Source organism: Danio rerio, chromosome 13 (genome assembly GCF_049306965.1).
Source record: "Danio rerio strain Tuebingen ecotype United States chromosome 13, GRCz12tu, whole genome shotgun sequence".
Lineage (NCBI taxonomy): Eukaryota > Metazoa > Chordata > Actinopteri > Cypriniformes > Danionidae > Danio > Danio rerio.
In genome coordinates this window covers 27846777-27867174 of record NC_133188.1, presented here as the reverse complement: position 1 = coordinate 27867174, position 20398 = coordinate 27846777, and the positions used below count along the sequence as shown (strand labels likewise).

The 20398-nt window shown below is 35.7% G+C and overlaps 2 long non-coding RNA genes across 2 annotated transcripts in view; one reads left to right on the top strand and one right to left on the bottom strand.

The window, feature by feature from the left end:
• Positions 1–239: 239 nt before the first annotated feature.
• Positions 240–19397, top strand: LOC137487398 (uncharacterized). The gene is made up of 2 exons (XR_011005959.2): positions 240–1228; positions 19105–19397. It is a non-coding gene; the product is annotated as an uncharacterized lncRNA (long non-coding RNA).
• Positions 1566–20398, bottom strand: part of LOC141377184 (uncharacterized) — a 51776-nt gene continuing 32943 nt past the window's right edge. The window contains exon 4 of the long non-coding RNA XR_012389307.1: positions 1566–1898. This is a non-coding gene — a long non-coding RNA (uncharacterized lncRNA). The remainder of the gene's footprint in view (positions 1899–20398) is intronic.

Below are 20398 nucleotides of genomic sequence, written 5' to 3'. Positions count from 1 at the left end.
AAGCTTGGCACATGCCTTCTGTTACTAAGTGGCTTTGCATTGAAAGACTCCACAGCTCCTATTCTTCGGCCCACTAGGTGCCCAGACTTACAGCTCTGGCAGCTGCTGGGCCCTCCAAAAGGCTCTATAGAGCGCTCTCTGCAGGTGTGCTCTCCTGCCAGAGCAATTTCCAATCAAAGGCCCTTTTCAGCCCACTCAATGGGAAGCTGACTTCGTATGTGCCACTGCTCGAGAGTAGCATTCACAATGGATGCCTTCTCTAAACAACATTGCTCATATGGAGTCCTGCCACTCGGCCTCTTTCTTTGCGCTTTTTCTGTCTGCGATCAGAGCCAGCGGCTGGCGTGGGTTGCTTTTTTCGGGATAGAAGACGGGCAGCTTTTTCCCCCTGCAATTATCAAACGAGTTGTTACACATTACTCATAAGGTGTGGCTCTCCCCTCCTCTCCCTCTCAAAGGCCTCCTCTGTTTTGCTGAAGGAACTGCTGGCAAGCTGAGACATCTATTCATTTGGCTACTTGAGTGTAATTGCCCGGCTCTTTGAAGCCTGTGAGAGGCGAGTGATTTCGCCCCTGCCCTTGGGCGATGGTGGCGACATCTCCGGCGACCTCTGCGAGCCCCTGCGGTCGGCGGAACACCTCCGCCTGGGCAGCCACCATACAGAGCGGGCATAATGCTGCCCAGGCTGCTCAATTTCTCCTCCTTTTCATCTCTCCCTTTGAAACTTTTATTAACAACAGCTTTCACACTCATATCAAGAGGCTTAAGTAGACAAGGGAGCTGGACTCCCCGATGCTGACGGCCGAAAGTCACCACTGCATGACTTTCCTTCACATCAGCGAGGTTTGGAGTGGGGGCCGCACTGAAAAAACACAGACTTCTAAGTTCACACCAGTGTGCCTGCTCCCCCCTTCGTGTTTTGCGTGTCATCTGTGTTGTCGAATAAATGTGCTGTTAGTTGTTTTTGACAAAGTATATCTCAATCATGCATCTTCTCTCTGAACTCGTCTTGTAGATTCTCTGTGGGATATTTTCCTTTTTCAGATCAAAGACAGCCGAGTTTTTGACTGGTTTAAAATATCTCCTGTTGTATTAGATTTGTGCATGTCTTGGAATGACAAACATCAGCATTGCATGTGCCAAGAAGAAAAAGCTAGGATGGGACAGCCTTACCATAGACAGCATGGAATGCTTTGAAACATCTGAGTGCCTGAACTAATTAAGTTTGGTAAGTAGATGTTATCAGTTCTGGTCTAATTTCACTAAGTACTTTCGGAGGGTTTTCTTGAATCAACTCCACTTCGTGTTATTGCCTGCCCGGGGCTGTTTACTTTTCTCTTAATTACATTCACAATTCGATAGGGTGAATTACTACTCTATTTACTAGTTACCTTGGAATTTTAGACACACAGTTTAAGGTGATGAAGCGCAAATGGAATTACATGTGCTTTAACTTGCGTTACAACAAAACACAACTACCTGGATCAAAAAAAAAAAAAACGTTCAGTGAAGGCTTCATCCAGCATGTAAGGAAAAAAAAACTAAATTAAATCCAAATCAACTCAGTAAGCCATTCATATTTATATATTTCACATATTTTTATGGCCTCATTCACAATTAACTCTCCTAGAGTTTTCACATTTTCCACTACGCATGTTGCATGTAGGATATTTCGTCATGTATTCTGTGAAAATAGTATTAACTTCCTTGGATACATTTAGACAGCTCTGTGAACCTTCAGTGCTTGTTATCCTCCACTTTGCAGAAGTCCTGAATAATAAAGCTGGAGACCAGGTAGATACCAGACATGCAGGCCATACGCTCTCCATTGGGCCCATTTGAATGCTTCAGCATGTATGATGTCATCGTCCAAATACACTTTGTCTTTCTCTGCCTGTCTGAAAAGGGAAATAAATGAAATCTCTCCCGCAGCCCAAAGTGAGGTATAAGGTTATGCAAAAGTGTATCTATGTGTCAAACAGATCTGGGGTGCGTTTCTGAAAACCATCGCTAGCCAACTAAGGTCTGTCATTACAAACATAGTTAGTTGATTGGCATTTCCCAAATCCGTCTTTCTAACAAACATTCGCAAACTGCATTGCAAACTTCTACGCTTGCAACAACACCGCTTGCAACAACACAGTTAGAAGCAAAGATCTTGGTTGTGTTCTATTTCTAGTTATGCCCCCCTATGTCCTATTCCTTAAGAACATTCTAACATTTAAACTCTGAATAATTAAAAAAAAAGTTTTAAAGAGAGTCATCTCTCTTTGGTGTTATTTGAAGAGTAAGTATTTTTGCGCTTCAGTTTTAGCTATCTTGATTTGATCGATTTCTCGATCGATTTGATTACATTTAAACCATTTTGAACACAGCCATGGCTCATGACGAAAGCTATGGGTGACCTATTATTTAAAAGTGGAATTTACGTTACATCTCCAAAGCTCCTGAAAACAACAAACAGCATATGTTAATGCTTTTAATTTATAGTAGGTTATTTATTAAGTGTCTGTAATGTATATGACATGGGCCTGTTGGTTAGAAGATATCTGTAGTGGTTTGAATTGTAAAATTAGACAAAAAAAAAAAAAAAACGTCAATAACAAAATGTATATATCCTTTAGATTTTTTTCATTTCTTAATAAATAGATTATACTGTAAATTAGGCCTACAACTAATAACTATTTATATAACTTATGAGATAAGAATACGTGTTAGCTTAGTGCTTTTATATGGAATGTTCTCAATAATATTTGTAAAGGACACAGTTGAAGTCAGAATTATTGGCCCCCTTTTGAATTTTTTTTTTTTTAAATATTTCCCAAATGATGTTCAACAGACAAAGGAAAATTTCACAGTATGTCTGATAAGATTTTTTAATTTGGAGAAAGTCTTATTTGTTTTATTTCAGCTAGAATAAAAGCAGTTTTAAATTTTTAAAAATCCATATAAAGAACAAAATTATTCGCCCCTTTAAGTTAAATGTTTTTCAGATAGTCTACAGAACAACCATCGTTATACAATTACTTGTCTAATTACCCTAACCTGCCTAGTTAACCTAATTAACCAAGTTAAGCCTTTAACTGTCACTTTAAGCTGTATAGAAGTGTATTGAAAAACATCTAGTCAAATATTATTTACTGTCATCATGGCAAAGATAAAATAATTCAGTTATTAGAAATAAGATATTAAAACTATTATATTTAGTAATGTGTTGAAAAAAATCTTCTTTCCGTTAAACAGAAATTGTGGAAAAATTTAAACAGGAGGGCTTATAAAGTAGGGGGGCTAATAATTCTGACTTCAACTGTATCCTATATGTGTCGCTAACATATATTTTAACTAATATGAAAAACGAGTGCATGTTTTTACCAGAACTAATATTGGATTTTTTAAAGTGTGTGTGTGTGTTAATTTAATTTACACAAAACATTTTGGCAGTTTTCTCTAAAAAAGTAGTTACTCCACCCTGTTTAGAGTGTCATTGTGGACGTTTTACGTTATAACTAACGTGCTTCAAATGACGGATCTGCAACAGAGAAACTACAAGTTTGGGAAACACTCGTCACTACATTGTTCTTTTCTCAAATGATGCATCGAACCATGATAGCTGAGCCGCGAGTTACGTCGTTGTTTGGTAAATGCACCCCTGGCCGGTTGTCTAATTCATGCATAATCAAATGCAATAAAGTGTATCTATCATGTGTTGACCAGATTTGGCCATTTGACTAATTCATGGTAGTTGTAAACAAGTTCCTCCCCAAAAATCTGCTTGTTTAAGTGGAGAAGGTAAAATACCTTTTTAGTGTGATATTTAAGATCTAAGTATGCTGGCAGGGTGTACTTTACACCACTGCCTGAAGACATTGTGTCCTGTCTCATGCAGAGAAAGAGAGAAGAAGAAGAAAAAAGAACACAGGGCTATTATGGGTTTGATCTGGCTCCACAAGGCTCTGATGATAGTCTCAGGAGGGTTAGAAGGTCAAGAGATGCTTTCATAGTAGCATGGATAAAACTAAGCCTCGGGAGACGACAGATTGATGAGACTAAATGATATCACAGACTTTGTGCAAAGTATTAAACAAAAATACATGTAATGAAATACCGAGAGGCAAGATGTCTACATGTCGCCATTGGATGGACGGCAATAAAACCAAACAGGGTTATGAATATTGCATGCTACTTGTATTATTTGCTTTGAGGTTTTTAAGAGAGACGCATTTCCTGTAGCCAAGTCAGCTGGTAACAATTTCAAGACATATTAAAACAAGTCGTTGCCAAAGAACTTCCCTTTGGGATACTTCGGGAGGCTACGTAAACCAATAATGTAATTATAATCCAGTTTAGTAAGAATCACCAAGTTCTGCATTATTTATATGAGGCACAGTTTAAAAAGAGCACAAGCTTCCCTGTTGACTTTTAGTAGCTTGTTTTATTTTAATACAGACCAGTAAACTGCACATCTCCTCACTGCCAACTATGGAGTGCAAGGCTTTTAGAGAAATCCTTCTCAATGTTGCAGTCTTAACACAGAAAGCGACAAAGTAATCGTCATTAAAACAATTAAAACTATTACATGCACACTATTTAGCACCATAACATGCAGCACATTCAAAAACAATCCCATTTTACATTATTTATATATTGCTTTCTGCTTAGACTTTAGACTTCACTGACTTCGACTGGCGTCGCTTCGGTAAGAGAATGTGGGTCTTTGCCATGTTGAATGCAAAGGAATGTTTGCGGACAGTGAAAACTTGAGCAATATTCAGCATAAAATACAGTTTAGTTCAAGCCTCTGTTATTTGGCTTTAGTTTCATCTGAGTGGGTATGTGGAGCTGTACAGCACAGTGTTCACATGGGGCATTCGTTATCTTAACAAGTACCATATTTGACCCTGGTTGTATGTTTTTCTCTGTATGTCATGTCCTATTACTGACTCAAATGGCCTTAATGTTCTTTTCTGTGCCGCCTTTGAAGAAACACCAGATAAGCAGAAGCAAGTTATGGGTTGTATGTGGGACTACCTACCTTTTATCAGTTATCGATTTCATTAAGCAGTGATTATCTTAATTATAACAAACATACAGATGAAGAATCTTGATCCTATTTTACTTGGCATTTACAGGTTTTTCATTCGACCACTAAAACCATGACCAGTACGCCGTGCAGCATCCTAAACAGCTGGACACGTATCTAGCTGTGTGCGTTTCATTGTTGCTTGCTTTATTTGTTTCAGAATTATAACACAATAAGTTCCCTTTTACTTCTGACAGGAGACAAAGAGAAATGCAAAACAATGAGGATGAAAATTGCGCATGGAGAGTCTCAAGTGATAAGCTGCCTTGTTGGTCTGGTATTGTATGTGGTTTTTGCAGACATGTAATTAAGGTTTCTGAGGTCTGGAGCCAGACAATCCTGGGGACAATGGCTCTGAACAATGTGCAGGCCGAACATGTGAACCCTGCCTCTCTCTGCCTCTTCACACACAAGGATGTCCAGTTTAGTGTAATGACATACAATTAGAAATAGATATTCTAGGTCAACTGCTTGTTGTGAGCACTGACTGTTTAACCTGCGGCATATCTGTATCTAAAACCTATGTTAATCTCATCTGAATGAGGGTTAGGGAACTTTTGAAGGACTTTTTGTCTCTTTCTTTTGCTCATAATGTTATAGGGAGTAACTAGTAATTTCATGTAAAGTGGCAATTGTACCCCACCCTTCATTTGCAGTGGCTTCTCAAAAAAAAACTTTTCTGTAATGAGCTACATTTGCTAATTCTGGTGTGACAAAAAAGTTGATGTATTTTATCTAATGTAATAAATAAAGTTATCTATATTAACCAGTGAGGATATTTACAGGGACAATAATAATCAGATTTTAATAAGATTAGGATTCTGATTAAGAGTCTAACATATAAACAGCGATTTTTGATTACCTTAATCTGACTAAAGTCATAATTGAACTAATTAGAAATTGAATTAGGACATAGGGCTACTTTAGTCGCATCATTGAAGTGCAGTACAGATATGTAAACATCCTAATTAAACTATTACAATCATGTAGGACTTTTGGCGCATTTTGCAACAGTAGATACCATAGACACACGGCCGTTTGACACTATTCTCTGCACCTACCGAGTCAGTATTTGCTCTCAAAAAACGAATCATCTAGTAGTTATAATGACACTGTTAAACATTTATTCTCATACACAACAATTTGTGTTCACTATGAAATAAAAACATATGAAATGTTTTTCGTAATCATAACTCTAAAATGTGATATGATAATTTAAATGATGTGCAAGCTTTCAGTTTCATTTTCACTGCCAAGTGCGGTTCATACTTCCTGCGTGGCTTCCAATCGATCACTCTGTACCACAAGTAGAATTTTATTTACAACTTTATTACCTGTTATTCACAGCATATGCAGGTTCTTTTCACTAATGTAGACTTCATTCACAGGTGTGCGCCTGCCCTCTCTGTGGTAACAGCTCACGGTCAGCTGTCGCCACGTGTGATTTGGCAGAGATATACACATATACACATATATCTATGATCGGGAGTTTTCCTGGATGTTAGTATGCAATTTTTTTTTATTACGAAACATAATTTGATATCACTTTTCTACATTGATGGATCAGTGACCGCACAGGCATTCCTGACAAAAAGCTTGTGTTTGTGTGTAAAGAAATGTACTATCAATCCTCCCTGTTAAATTTGATCTAATCCGTGTCCTGAAACACAGCTCCTCTCCTGCTTTCACTTCTCATACTGACGGAGGGAGCGATTCGTTTGTGAATGAAAATCCGTTATGAACGACTCTTTCACTAGCCGAAAATAATACAAGTTTCTGGCAGCGCTGCATCTCGTTGTCAAATTTCTTTTGCATTGTTTGCTGATTTTATTTAACAAAACTAGCATAAGCCGAGTATTTAGTGCGAATTGGAGCTACTTTGCCTTATGGTGAAGGTAGTAAGTGACTGTATCATCATCAATAACGCTACATGTTTAGCAAAAACGTAAAAAAACTTAATCTTACTTATGAAATGTTCTGCCTTTGTGCTTTGTTTTCTTTGTTTGCTCGTTACTACACCCATAGACAGCGCTAAAGTCCCGCATCTTCACGTAATAACACTGTCTTGACTAGTGCGGCTGAATGACATTTGTCAAGGGAGCGCTGTACAAATATGGCGGCGCTATTGACGCATGCTCAGGGTCCCTATGCGATATCTAGTGTATATATCTATGTCACAAATTGAGGAGCAGGGAAAGGAGGCGGGTGGAGGGACAACACCGGGAATCCTTCACAAACTGAGGAGCGATCACAAACCAAAGCGGCGAAAGCGTCAAAGTAGCCAGAAGTCATTCATTTTTTTAATGAGAACCGGCGGCGAGAAACAGCGGCGCGTCTTCATTGGCTATGACGCAGTTCGGCAGCAAACAATCAGAATGAAGTAGACCACCGCTTAAGAGATGTTCAGAGAACACAGACCTGTGAACTTTGGTTCCGACCACAGTTGTTCCCAAGAGTTTGATTATTGCGGTTCCTGGAATTTCAATTATTGAAAATCGCGACGACGTGGGGCCCCCTAATCACGCGGTGCCCCTGCGCTGGTTCGAACCTCGGCTCAGTTGGCGTTTCTGTGTGGAGTTTGAATGTTCTCCCTGCCTTCGCGTGGGTTTCCTCCGGGTACTCCAGTTTCCCCCACAGTCCAAAGACATGTGGTACAGGTGAATTGGGTAGGCTAAATTGTCCGTAGTGTATGAGTGTGTGTGTGTACTGTATGTTTCCCAGAGATTGGTTGCGGCTGGAAGGGCATCCGCTGCGTGGATTAATTGATGGTTCATTCTGCTGTGGCGACCCTGGATTAATAAAGGGACTAAGCCGACAAGAAAATGAATGAATTACGGATTGGTTTAAGGTTGGGGTTGGATGCCACGCTACCTTTTTAAAATCTTAATTTTTTGTACAACTTAACTAATTCAAATTATTATTACTATTCGAATAACTATTATTATTATTATTACATACAAATTAGATACTAATCTGACAATAGTGATGTTTTCTCGAGAGATCAGGCTGACCACAGACATCAAATTGCAAAATATAAAATTTCATTAAAACAATTTTTTCACCAGTCCTTACTTCATACTTGCATCTAATACCTCAGTTTGTCACAGGAGCATGAATGAAATCCTCCTTACTGAAAGTGAAAATGCCAGTTAAAGTCAAAAACTAAAAATGAAACACCCGAAATTACATGAAACTTCTGAGGAAACCTGGAAAGCGTAAGGCCTGTAACGATATCTCTTTTTTTGTTGTATGTTATATTGCACCAAAATATATTGCGATAAACGACATTATTGTCATTTTATGCCACTCATTATATAATGCCAGAATGACAATATAATATCATCACAATGCAAGTACACTCTTCCAAAAAACGCATCCTATTTCACTCAATTAAATTTTAGTAATTTTAACAATTTAATAATTAGGCATTGAAATCAGAATGTGAAAATGTATATCCTAAACAAATAAAGTTAACAAAAAAGTGCAAGGTAAAAAATAACAGAGGCTGCAATATCTGCTACCAGATCTTTTTTCAGTTGTCAGGCACCATCATGAAAATATACTAGTCGTTTATAGTAAATACTATAGTGTTTTTTCTTTTAACAATACTGACACTGACACATTTAACAGAGATAAAGAGGTTGTGCAATCAGCTAAAATGTTGCTAGAATTGTTTTATATATATGGGCGATATATACTGCATCACCAAAAATGATTGAGGCCATGTCCATGTGTAGTGCGATAAGTTGATGTATTGATTATTGTGACAGGCCTAAAAAGCATGGTGATTCAATGACATTAATCGAATTATGTCCTCTAACATGTAAAACAGGATCATGAAAGGAACATTCAAAAAGCAACTCATGTAAACACCTTAATACCATTATTGTCTTATTCAGATTAAGGCAAATAACTCAAGTACTGATGTCCATGATCACAACTGATTACAACCCACTTTTCGGAACACATCAGACCCGCACATTAATAACTTTTTTATTTTTTATTTTAGGTTAATCATACATTTGTAACTTATTTTTTACATTTATAACTGAAAAATTCTCCAATCTGTGGCTCAAAAACCCCACTGTGATCCGAACCGTGAGATTTGTGATCGTTAAACCGCTAATGTAAACATTCAGTGTCTCATATGTGGTGAGAAAATGTAGTTAATTTTAGAGGCTATTGACATAATTAAAAAAACTGAAAACTTTATGCTATTTGGCCATTTATTTGGAGGATCAAACTGATCACATGTAAATGACATGTGAAATGGAGGCTGCATGATGTGCAATAGTTATAGTTACAAGTGCAGGACAACCAAAATAACAGCGAATTGTTTAATACTGTATGTAAACTATTCATTTTTTAAAAGTTGCCTCATTCCAGAATTGGGCTGCAATATTATGATTTAAAAAAATATTTGGCCCATATTTACCAGGACAGTATGATGAAAGTAAGGGAAGTTGGAGAGAGAGAAGTGGATGAGATCTTCAAGCTGAGACTCAAACTCAGAATAAAAATAAGTAACTATAGTCTATTATAGCTCTTGATGTTGTAATAATGATTCTTAATATAACATAAACTCTTTTTTGAAGAAATGGCACACTATTATCTGGCTACGCAAACAAAACATGTTGGTTACATGCATGCAAAACTTTTATAATCTCTAAAGCTGTAAAAGGAATCTATTAAATACATCATGTCTGCACTTTGTTGTAGAGAATTTGGGATAGCATAAAATTCAGTAAGTGAATCCTATTGTTTATCAGCGTTGACTACACTAACGCCTCTGTGATGTTCTGAACACAGCAGTCAGTCAAACTCAGAAACCTGTGTGAATGGTGTGTGATGCAATATGAAACCACGGACTGATATTCTTTGTTCATTTTGACATTTTACTTTAATCATGACAACTGTAATAGCTTCAAATATTTGTGCAATGATATTTTTCCCCTTACTTGTAGCCTGTAATTAGTATTTTGTTTTCAGGTAAATATAAACTTTATCAATAAGTTTGTTTTATGTTTTAAATAACCTATATTAAAGTTTGAATAAAGGTTTTAGTGATTCAGTTGAATCCTCTATGAAACTGAATGCATGACTGAATGATACACTGAATGATACAGAGAATATCTATACATTTTTTACAGTAATTTTTGTTCATTTCAGATTATATTCAAAACTCAGTAACATGACAATCTCTCTAAATAAGAGTTTGACTTTTATTTTAGGTACTTAATCATTAAAGACAAATTACTGTCATTTTTGTTCTGTATATAGGGAAATTGTTATAGGGAAAGTGTTATTTATCCAGTATTTTTTCTGTTATTTGAAATTATATTCAAAATTCATTCATTCATTCATTTTCTTGTCGGCTTAGTCCCTTTATTAATCCAGGGTCACCACAGCGGAATGAACCGCCATTTTTTTTAGTTTAAACTTTTAGTTTTTACGCAGCGGATACCCTTCCAGCCGCACCCCATCTCTGGGAAACTTCCACACACACACACTCATACACTATGGAAAATTTAGCCTTATATTCAAAACTACATACAAATTACAAACAATATCTGTAAATTAACAACTTGACTGTTATTTTATGTATTATATAATTAACGACAAATTACAGCAATTCATCCCTTTTATAGAATAAAATTGCCATATTATTTACATTTTTTCATGTTTTTTTAAGTACATTTAAAATTCGATAAAATTAAAGTAATAAATTGTAATTACTTGTGTACCTCACTATATTAGGGTTTATAACCATGCTAATAATTTTTTAATTCTTATAATTTTGAAGTTGTGAGAATTTTATTCCATTGTATCTTGTATCTTGTTGTTTTTTTAGACTTTATCCAAAATAAAAACTGTTCAACTGCAATATTGAGCATGTCTTGACATTTTATTAAAGGTGTTTAATCGTAATGATTTGGGAAAAATTATTAAATAACATTGTTTTCTCTTTACTCTTTAACTATTAGTGCAGTCACTTTATTGAATGTATTTGATCATAATAATCTAGGGAAAGTTTGTAAAATAACAGTGTTTTTCTGTAAACATTTAAATAAAAATAGATAATTATTTTTGCACTTTATTTCAACAAAGAAATTTTACTGTAATTTGAAGGTTTTTGTTTGGCAGCCATAGCTGCCAGTGATTTGACTTTGTTATGGTTTATATATATATATATATATATATATATTATATAGCTCTATTTAAGGTTACGTGCTGACTGACAGTTGTGTGATGCGTGAGGCCAGCAAACACGATGTATAGCCGTTTCACTTTACTTCAGGACACATTATTACGGCTCTGTAGGTTTATTGGAGACATTTATAAATATTCCTAGCAAATCTAATAACTGTTGGAGACATACTTGTTACATGAACGCACTAAATTGCACTTCAGCAGCATTTATTTGAGAGCGCACAAGAAGATCAGCGCTTGACTAGCCCATGCTCTTAAGCTATATATTTATTTATTTTTTTAGAATGATTTCTTTCTGGGTTTTCATCCTTACTGGACAGAACTGTAGAGTATTGACAGGAAAGTGTGGGGAGCAGAGAGAGGGGAAGGATCAGCATAGGACCTCGAGGCGGTAATCGAACTTGGGTCGCTCTGCATAAGTCAACGCACTAACCACTATGCCATTGGCACCAACAGAGAGTCTTATTTTTTGAAGCAATATTCTTAACAATATAATATTATTTTAAACAATGATTTTAATGTAATTTAATTAAAATTTAATCTGTTTAATTTCATAAATAGTGTGCTTTGTACACATTTTCAAATACTATTAAGTCCAATACCTATCTTTTTTGGTTGTTAATTGTAATAAAATGCTAGCAATCATAAGATTGACAGACTATGAAAGCTACTTGTCCATCACTGTATTATGAGAGCACTTTTCATCACAGTCAGATGAAACTTAAGATGATCAGATGTACATTCCTTGGAAAGATCTTTTCAGCATGCCTTTTTTCATAAGCACAGTGTTGTTGAAATCTTGACATATTGGTGACCAAACATTTGACATCCTATTGTTAGCAATAATAAATTGTTCCAGTCAAAAACAGATCTTATAGCATGCACTTAGCTATACATGTATCTGATGATGCACATTGTGGTCATGCTCTTTTTTCCCATATTCTTTTAAAAATGACCTTTATTTTGTTGTCATTTCTCTGATCATGTTACATGCGTCTTTAAAAAGTTTCACGTGAAGCTTCCTTTCTCCATCCTCGTCTCTGTCAGCATCTTTTAGTGCTCCAAATGGAACGGACACAAGCAGGGAATCGCTCAGATTATGGTAATATCATACTTGGGTTCCTGCACTGGAAAGAATGCCTTCATCACTCTTGTGTTTTTTGAAGTGCAGCTCTGTTACTGAAAGCCTCCAGCGTGTAAGTCCAAACTTCTCTCTAATCAGCAAAAGTAAAATACATATTCGGGAGACACCTCCTTGGCCGTAAACAACCCTGCTTCGCATTAGGGGCTGTTGGTAGAAATGTCATTTTTTGAGTACTGTTTCTATTGCCTTTAAATCAATTGGTTTTGTCACGTCCTTCAGGGCTCAGTTTTGGTGCAGAGCAGCCTGCTTCAATTAGTCTGATGGAACCCATGTGGCTGCTATCAGTGCTGCCATCTTCTCCCCACGGTCTCGGAGAAGACTGGCTCCTCTCCATAATAAGCAGAGAGCAAACACTCTCTCTCTCGCAGTCTGTAATATCACCCCACACCTCTGGACTACACCTCCGAGCTGACCCACATTAAAGAGAACCCAAAGCTTCAAAAGCAAAGGGCCTGGCTACTTCCTACAGAGCCCTGTAGATATGAATTACTATCTCTTCCTCAAATGGAATTGAGTTTGGATGGTGCTCGGCCTTGTGAATACTCTTTAGAGGTGAAGAGCAGTGGCAAATAGGTCTGTGCTACTAGACATGAGCTTGTTTGAGGGTTAATCATTTAAGACTGATTATAAATTGTAGTAGGAGGTGATGCTAACTGTATTTTAGTGAAACTAAGGGTTTAGGTCAGTAATGAGTGCTAATCATATCTCATTATAGATGAAATGTAAACGATCTTCACAAACGTTTATAAATCTGTCACCCTTTTAATCAGAACACTTTATTTTAATTGTCCACTTCAGTTATTCTATTGACTATAATTCAAATCAATTCATGTTTATTTCTATAGGGCTTTTTATACAATGTAGATTGTATCAAAGCAGCTTAACATAGAAGTTCTAGTAGATTGAAACTGTGTCAGTCGAGTTTTCAGAGTTGAAGTTCAGTTTAGTTCAGTTCAGTGTGGTGTAATTTTCACTGCTGAAAGTCCAAACACTGAAGTGCAAATCCATCAAAGTGCAGCTCCACAAGTCCCAAGCCAAGCAAGCCAGTGGTAGCTTTGCAACTACGCAGAGTATAATAGACTGTCTGCTTGATAATACTTCATTTTGACAAGTCTCTCAACACACATTTAACTGATTTTAACTGACTTTACATGCGCATGACCACAAGTGCTAGGTTTTTAATTATGCTGTAGTCTAGGGTACATGAACATGATTTTAGCCAGTAATGTAATCTAAAATACTTATTCTTGGTAATGTATTCTAGCCAAACTTGTTTCTAACATGGATTAGATTTTTTATATAAAAATAAAGACTTAATACTAGTGCTGTGCAATGATTAATTACATCCAAAATAAAAGTTTGTTTTGACATAATATACAGTATGTGTGTATTATGCGTATTTATGTAAAATTGTGTTACATAAATATTTAAATGTGTATATATATATATATATATATATATATATATATATATATATATATATATATATATATATATATATATATATACATATATACACACACACACACACACACACACACACACACACACACACACACACACACAGTTGAAGTCAGAATTATTAGCCCCCTTTTTAAATTATTTTTAATAATTTCCTAAATGCGGTTTAACAGAGCAAGGTAATTTTCACAGTGTGTCTGATAATATTTTTTCTTCTGTAGAAAGTCTTATTTGTTTTGTTTCGGCTAGAATAAAAGTAGTTTTTAATTTTTAAAAACCATTTTAAGGTCAAAATTATTCGCCCCTTTAAGCTATATATATTTTCAACTGTCTTAAGAACAAACCATCGTTATACAATAGCTTGTCTAATAACCCTAACCTGCCTAGTTAACCTAATTAACCTAGTTAAGCCTTTAAATGTCACTTAAAGCTGTATAGAAATGTACTGAAAAATATCTAGTCAAATATTATTTACTGTCATCATGACAAAGATAAAATAAATCAGTTATTAGAAATTAGTTATTAAAACTATAATGTTTAGAAATAGGCGATGAGGTGGTGCAGTAGGTAGTGCTGTCGCTTCACAGCAAGAAGGTCACTGGTTCGAGCCTTGGAGCTGCATGTTCTCCCCACTCCTCCGGGCGCTCTGGTTTCCCCCACAGTCTAAAGAAATGCAGTACAGGTGAATTGGGTAGGCTAAATTGTCCATAGTGTATGAGTGTGAATGAGTGTGTATGGATGTTTCCCAGAGATGGGTTGCAGCTGGAAGGGCATCCGCTGCGTAAAACATATGCTGGATAAGTTGGCGGTTCATTCTGCAGTGGAAACCCTGGATTGATAAAGGGACTAAGCTGACAAGGAAAAAAAATCTCTCCATTAAACAGAAATTGGGGGGGAAAATAAACATAAGGGCTAATAATTCTGACTTCCCTTTATTAATTTAAAAGCAGGGACTGCAAATTGATTTACATATCATATACATGGAGACTGTACTGATTTTATTTTTGACGTATGAATGGGCACTTCCATTAGAATATTTTTGGCTCAAGACTTCTGGTCTCAATCACTACTATTGATTTTTAGAAATTAAAAACAGCTTGTAATGCTGCTTGATGTTGCACACATTTATTCATTCATTTATTCATTCCTTTTCTTTTCGGCTTCCCCTTTATTCATCAGGGTCTGTCACAGCAGAATGAACCACCAACTTATTCAGCATATTTATTTTACGCAGCAGATGCCCTTCCAGCTGCAACCCAGTAATGGGAAACATCCACACACAATTATTCACACACATACACTACGGCAATTTAGCTTACCCAATTCATCTATAGTGCATGTCTTTGGACTGTGGGGGGAAACTAGTGCACCTGAAGGAAACCCACATAAACATGCAAACTCCACACAGAAATGCCAACTGACCCAGCCGAATGACCTTCTTGGTGTGAGGCGACATCGCTACCCACTGCGCCACCGCACTGCCTGTTGCAAACATTTTCTTAAATTCTACTTTTTATGTATAGTTAAGAACAAACTTGTTTGTAGAGCAAGTGGTTTGACCCCTTTCTGATGTTTGTTATTCCTAGTCATTTCTCCTGAATCGAAGTTCTAAAGCAATTGCAAAAACAAGTGCATTTCTGCATTTCAGAATAATGTCAATATTGATATCAATCAAGCTAAACATTGTGACAAACAGTAGACTTTTTGTAAGTGAAAAGGCAAATTAGGAATAATTTTACTCCCATTGTGTGCATAATTTGTAATCATGTTATAAAAAGTGAATGTAATTGATTAAGCATTTTAAACAATGTAATGTCATTACACTATTTTAATCTGATCATGTAATTTCGATTACCTGTAATCAGTTTCTACCCAGAAATCCAGATTATATATAATCTGTAACTAACCTTTTTATAACACTCTGCTGATGATCTCAGAGTCATACATTTATGAGGCTTGTGGTAAAAAAGTCCCACATATTCAAAATAATGCAATAATTACAAAAACAATGCAATTATATTACTACTTGAAAATAAATGATTCAATTTATCTCACTCACTCAATTCAGTTTCACTCACAAACTGATCACACATATCAAGGCATCAAGGCATATAGAATAGTCTACTCAAACAATACAATTCTGAAATGACTACTGAAATGATTATTTTGCAACATCATTGATTATAATGAGAGTTTTTTCAAATTTGTACTATCACATCATGAACCAACTTGTTTTGCCTGTGTAGGCAGATTTTGCCGTTCTCCAAAGATTTCTTTCTTTTAAATGTTTGTCCTATTATTACAAAAGGTCTGAAATGGCGCCTTATAATTTAAGGCTCTAAAAAAATCTTGAGCTGAAGCATAAAGTCTTAAAATCATGGCATTAAATTAGGATAACACAGATATGGACAACATAAAATACATGGTCATGGTCAAATTTTGGATGAATAAACAAAAGTATGTCACTTAAAAAAAGTAAAACATGGATCAGTGTCTAAAAAAACTGCAAGAATAAAATATAAAGTCCTACATTTCAATATGTTCTACAAGTCCTACATGTTTTGTGTCTATATTTATATATTATTTTGTTTAACCCTTGTGCACTGTTCAAATTTACTACCCTTTTGTTATGTTATAGGGATGAAAACATCCCCTGAATTAAACTGCTGTAAAAATGCAAGTTCAAGTTTTCTGCATACTTCTGTTAATCAATTTCAGTTCTGATCAAAACTACTAAAATGACACGAATTTAACTCTTTGATTGCCAAATTCACAAATAATGTCACTGATTTGGTGAAAAAACACACACAATATGTCGTATTTTTAATATAAAAAGTAATAGTGACTGGATTTTAAAAAAACCTTTCATCACAGTTTTGGACATGTGAATGATTAGTAACATTGGTTTTGATGCATTGTTAGATTTAAAAATTTTCTTCCTAATTTATTGTTGGTATCTGTTTTTGCCTATTATAGCCATATCATTCTTTTTATTTACCCAATGTAGTTCTGAGACTTGAGATGCATTTTCTCCGACACACCAAGGAAAGTGCATAAAGGTCACTCTCACACACTCAGACACACACTTTAATTTGATGTTTTACTCCATATAAAATCCAGAAACTAAGCTTTTTTTTTGCACAGGCCTATATAAATGGTTAATGGTGCCAACTGATCAACAGTAAAAATTACAAATGTTACCTCTTCCCAACAGGGAAACCAACAACAAAATTGCATGATTATATGGAGTCATTGTTTTATAATGTAAAAATGTGGTTATAATGAAAGCCAATGGGGAAAAAACAGCCACCAGCAGTACATTAGGAAAAAAAATGAAAATGAATAAAAATCCATGCATCAAAGGCAATGTTATTTATTTCACTTGTCCAAGACTTTGATAAAAGGTTAAAAAAATCCAGTCCAAAATCTTTCTTTGTATTGAAAATATGTCATATTTATCCACATAAAAAATTCAAATCCTGTAATTTTCTAAGCAATTTTGTAGTTTTGATCAGGACTGAAGTTGATTAACAGATTTATTCAGCTAGATGAAACACAGAAACAGTTATGGCCAAACTAGGATACAAAATGAAAACATCCCCAACAGTACAAAAGGGTTAATACACATACTGAAGCACGCAAGAATTTAGTCTTTGTTGTTTAATTATGTGAGGACATGAACTTCCTCACTTGATCACATTATGAACAATTTTTCAATTCAGAAAATTGGCATCATGTCAAGCACACAGATATGAAAATAGTCCTTAATCAATTTAATTTCTTAATTTAAAAAGCTTTTATTGAAACCAAGCTGATAACATGGGTCCTCATTATTAAAATGATTTTTCTTTGCCATCATATAAGCAGCCCTATACTGAAATGGGTTTCTTTTTCCCTTTGTATAATTTACAGATAATTGTAAACAGGCTGTGCTTGTTGTTGGTAAAATAAATAATATAATGATTCACTGTAATTGGTCATTAAAGTAACATTTAAGTAATTAGTAACAGTAAATAATTGGAAACATTTAGAGAACACAGGAGACAACAGAAATGCAGTTAATAAGGTAATTATTACATATTTACATTTAATAATTGCACAGATGAAAATAGAAGAAATCAATACAACAAAACAGCAACAATATGTAGATTCTGTGACAAATTCCAGTTAGTGTAACAAAGCATAAACGTAAAGAAAAATTCCCATGGAAACCAATTTAATTACTGCTTAATTACCCTACTTTAGATGCAGCTACAAACAGAATTTCTAGCAAAATAAAGAGCTACCCTGTTGAGTTAAGAACGAAGAAAACAATACTTGGTTTGTTTTCCAAAACAAAAAAATGCCTGGTCTCCTCTAATGTTTTGCTATCATCGTTTCGCAAAATTAAAAAAGCTAAAACTCTAATAGTTACTTTTTAATGACCTCATAAATTTGTTTAAAACCTAAATGTTTTGCTTTCCAATATGAAATAGCTTGTAAATACAGCCGTGGTCTTATTGCGTTATTGAAAACACAGTCTGATAGTAATTACCATCTTAAAACTTGATTAAATTTTCTCACCCCGTGCTATGAAAAAACAAAAAGTTGCTCCTTTGTATGGAGGCAGCTTACCAAACGTAATCATGGTACAATTAAGAGTGTTTAAGTGTGGGCCCACACTGACTCAGACTGTGATAAGGTCTGTGTGACTGGCGTGCCTGGATACACATGTAGCCTGAGGCAGCAGAGAGAGGGAGAGGCAGACGCTCAGTGAGAGTCTGACTGTATGGGTCACGGACGCTCTGCTGGCCATGCAATCCATTGATCTCCAGCCTCTCTGCAGCCGTGGCACCAGTCCAATTAAAGTGTGAAGGCCTAAGGGAGCAAACAGGAGTGCTGGCATGCCATCACGAGCGCCTGAGTTTTAAATGAAAAGGAAGAGCTAGATTAAAGTTCCCGTTTGCATCGCTTTATAATTTAGATGTCAATAGACATTCAGGTCTATGAAACATTTAAAATGATGATGTGCGATTAGGGATTCCTCCTTATTTAGCAAATTGGCTCTTCGGTGGAATTCGATTTTACAATCGAAAGTCTTTTTTTTTTCAAATAGTGCACTTTCTATGCAAACTTTAAAGGGTCGTTCATAACGTTTTGGGACAGCGCACACATTTCTTTCATAAGGATGAAAGACCAAAATTCATGAAATCTGATCTTTCTGTTGCAGGCACCATTTCATGCTGGAACAGCATGATCTCCACTATAATTCAGAGTCATTGGAATGGATGGGGCTTTGACACGCAAACAAAAAATCTCTCTAAAGTAAATGTTTCTGCTCAAAGCCAACTGTGATTTGGAATCCCATTATCAAAGCCAACTGTGCTCCGGAGCCTGGACAGCTTGGAGAATCATGTTGTGTTATGTACTCTGAAGAGTCCTCCTCTGTGGAGTCTTTACTCAACTGAGACGACTGCTGCTAATTCACAGTGCAAAACAACAATAAAAAAACTCTGGACAATGATTTATCCCACCTCATTCACGCTTCATTTGTAATCTAAATATACAGTTGCAAAGAACGAGAAACAATTTTCTGCTGGCGCTTTGGATCAAGTGTAAAGATTTAAGAATGCCGGACTGCCTAAGATCAAATCCAAACGTTTTAGACTATTGTGCAGTTCACTTTCATTTCAGGTTTCATCTGATTTCAGTCTTAGGGATCAGCAGTATTTCAAGATTACACACAGGGTTTCTGCAAGATTCACCAAGTCAAATAAAGGACTTTTTAAGACCCTCAAGAACAAATTTTCAGACTTATATAGGGCTAAACGCAACAGATTTTTTAATGGCCCAGCAGATAGAAAAAAATAGGCTTTTCCCATCAAAAAACTAATTCTATTTAATTATTTCTCAGCCACACATTTTAATGCGTCAAAACTAACAGATAGGGGTATACATAATATTTTAATTCAACATTACTTAAGACGCAAAAAAAAAACATAATAAACTAAATGTTTAAACAACAGACTGAATATTCATTCATTCATTTATTTTCTTTTCGGCTTAGTCCCTTTATTAATCCAGGGTCGCCACAGCGGAATGAACCGCCGACTTATCCAGCACATGTTTTGCGGACAATTTAGCCTACCCAATTCACCTGTACCGCATGTCTTTGGACTGTGGAGGAAACCGGAGCACCCGGTGGAAACCCACTCGAACGCGCCACCACGTCGCCAGACTGGATATATTTATAAATAGAGATTTGCTAAAAGTTTCGTATTATTGGTGATTGGATGTCTTTGATCGTTTGGACAGCTTTACTTAAGATAAACAAGACAACATTTTAGTGAATGTAAGACTTTAAGGCCTAAAATTTTCTTTTTGAAATTTAAGACATTTTGAGACTTTTTAAGACCCTGCATACACCCTGTACTAAAACAACAGTGCTAGCATTTACAGTGAGGGAATGACATAAGATGTGGTAAAAAGCTTGTTGTTGTCTTAGAAATAAGTTATATTGATTA